The following is a 3,051-nucleotide window of genomic DNA, read 5'->3' as shown; positions in this document are numbered from 1 at the left end:
GTATGGTATGGTATGGTATGGTATGGTATGGTATGGTATGGTATGGTATGGTATGGGTGCAGTACAAAGGCGTTTCTTCATTTCGGCTCCTTCGATATGCGGCCGCCGCAGTCGGAATCCGATTTCGTGACCTTAGGATCAGCAGCCGAACGCCAAAACCACAGAGGCGGCTTGGCTGGAAATAACTTACCCAATAATGCTCAGCGTGTCACGTCCTATACAGGCTGAAAAAACGCGAAGAGTTTTAGGTTATTCCTTCAAAGAACATCAGATCCTGGCAGTTTTATATAAATCGTATTTCTCAACATATTTCGCAAAGCACAATTTCAGCTGTCAGCAGAGGCGGAAAGCATGGTGTAAAATCTCTCGCTGAAAAAGCTACGATTATTTTACTCGGAAAGCTTTCCGGGCCAAACAACCAATATTCTGAACGCGTGTACTGTTACCGGAGCAGATGATTGAATGGCTTTCGATTTCACTTCGAATTTATTATTTTTGCCCCATTATGTGTGCCATATCTTTAAACTCTCAGAAATGAGTCTAATATGGCAATTTTAGTTATACAACGATAACACTGTTTTCAGTAAACTTTGGCGTCTAAGGTTGTCCTGACTCTTTGAGATTACGTAAGTAAATATCTTGTAGGAAACGAACAGTAAGCTTATTGATCTGTAATTTTTCGAGACTTTGACGTCTCCTTTATTATGGATTAAGAAGATGTTAACGTTCTTCCAAGCTTCTGGTACGCTCGGGGTCATAAGGGATTGCAATACAGGGTGGCTGGTTTTTATAAGACAATCTTCCCTCTATCCTCCAACAGATCTACTGTTACCTGATCCTCACCAGCCTGCTTTCCCCTTTTGTATTGCTCTAAGGCTCTCTTTAATTCATCTTCTGTTACTGGCGGGATGCCCCATTGCTATGTGATAGTACTTATCTCATTAACTTCCTGACTACACTGGCTGCTGTAAAGATTTGTGAAGAACTCTTCGGCTAGTTTTAACTATCTTATTCATATTGCTCATAACATAGCCCTCTTTGTCTCTTGACGCATTCATCTGATTGTCGCCTTTTTCTTTTTCCTTTTCACTTCCCGGGCATCAAACGGAGGAGGTAAACGAAGAGTAAATGGCAACCAGGTGCCTTTCAAGGGGTGATATGACCCGAACGGGAGAGGAGCGCTTCAGGGGAAACATAGCATTTCCCGCCGCGCGTATCGTGACCTCACGGCAGAGAAACAGCGAAAGTAAGGGGTGGGCCTGACCGCTAAGCGTGTGCGCTGAGCAAAGGTGAAGCTCTCCTGGACCCAGCTAGCAGCTAGAAACGAAAACAGCTCTTCAGCGGATTGTGTTATCCGGCCAATAAGCGGGCGCAGTCTGGAGTACCGCTGAAAATTGCTCGCCGCGTCCTATTTGCTCGCCGTGGCCAAATGCAGGCGTATTCCGTTCCAGGATTCCACGATTCGAACGCGATATCGTGATTAACGGCGGACCACAAACACATTCCTTCCCTGCTGGATAGACGTTCCTACAATGACACAGTGTTATCCGATGCACCAAAGCGTTCAAAATTTTAGGCTTTTGTTTTGTGGGGTTTTCACAAGGGTGGAAAGTTGGGCGACTAGGTAACGATGATCCACGATATGTAGCGCGAACAGGACGAAAGACAAAGAAAGAAGTACACAACACAAGGGCTTGCTTCCCTTGCATGTTCTTGTTTCTTGTTGTTTTTTTTAGGGTTCCGTTCCGCTTTGGTCACCTTAGGTTTCCTTCAGTCAAACGTAAGCGCTTGTGTTGCGTACTTCTTTCTCTGTCCTTCGTCCTGTTCGTGCTGAATATCATAGATCATTGTGGAGTTTAACGCCCCAAAGTGACTCAGGCTAGCTATGAGGTACGCCGTAGTGGGGGGCTCCGGGTAATTTCGACCACCCACTGACATCGCACATTACACGAGCTTCTTCTAGCATTTCGTCTTTATCGAAATGCGAACGCCGCGGCCGGGATCGAACCTGCGTCTTTTGTTCAAAATTTTAATCCCATTTTAACCGAAAACACAATGCTCAGCTTGCGTTCGCGAGAAAATATTCTCATATTTCAAAGAGGTCACCAGGTGACGAGAGTTTCTTAAAGAATATATGCAGCGCTTAAATTCGCCCTCTGTGCAACCCAGCGATTTGTTAAACGTACCGCGTAACGGATCCCATATATTAGAATACAGGGTTTATGAAACAACGCTCGTCGTATCTAAACTGAACGATTGTTAAAAGTCCATTTCTACGCATCGTTACCAGAGAACGCTTGTACGTTTTATGAACGTCGCACAATTGATTAATCTGTTTCTCCAACGTATCACTGCACGGATCGAATTACAGCGACTTTGTGGTCATGTTGCGTGACGAAATCGATAGCACCGTGTCGGTTCTCTCTTGCCTTTTTATTTCTCTTCACAAGCACCCACATCTCGCATTTCTACGGCGGTGCTGTTCTTTCGGTGCTTGCTCGCGAGATTCGAATTAGAAACGCAGAACCTATTACGCGCAAGCCACGTGCAAAGCACTATCGCCGCAGCGAAAAAAACGTTCATTCATGTCGGGAAATAAACCGTGGTAACGAATTCTCTGCGCGAGAAAAAAGGGACGAGAGCGCAAGTATAATTGCTCGTTACAAAACGGCTCTTGCGAGAAAGTGAGAGTGTTCGTTACACAGCGTAGGTCACAAGCCCGCGTTCGCTTGATGTGTGGTCGTGACTTGAATTTGCGCTTTGGCGCTGTGTGGGCGCTCGCAACCAATCTTTGCTCACAGCCGGTTGAGGCTTCTCGTAATCTGAACAGTCTATCTAGCAAATACGTTACCAGACAAACAGGTTTAAGAAGCCGGCAATTTTACGCCCTTATCCCTTTCTGCTCAAGAAATTGATGTCAGTGCACGTTAAAGAACCCCAGGTGGTCGAAATTTCCGGAGCCCTCCACTACGGCGTCACTCATAGCCTGAGTCGCTTCGGGACGTTAAACCTCAATAAACCAACCAACTAAATAAATAGCCCCGAATATAA

This window comes from Amblyomma mixtum, chromosome 9 (genome assembly GCF_055824585.1).
Source record: "Amblyomma mixtum isolate Tamu chromosome 9, ASM5582458v1, whole genome shotgun sequence".
Classification (NCBI taxonomy): domain Eukaryota; kingdom Metazoa; phylum Arthropoda; class Arachnida; order Ixodida; family Ixodidae; genus Amblyomma; species Amblyomma mixtum.
The sequence above is the reverse complement of the archived record's forward strand: the minus strand, read 5'-3'. Positions refer to the sequence as shown.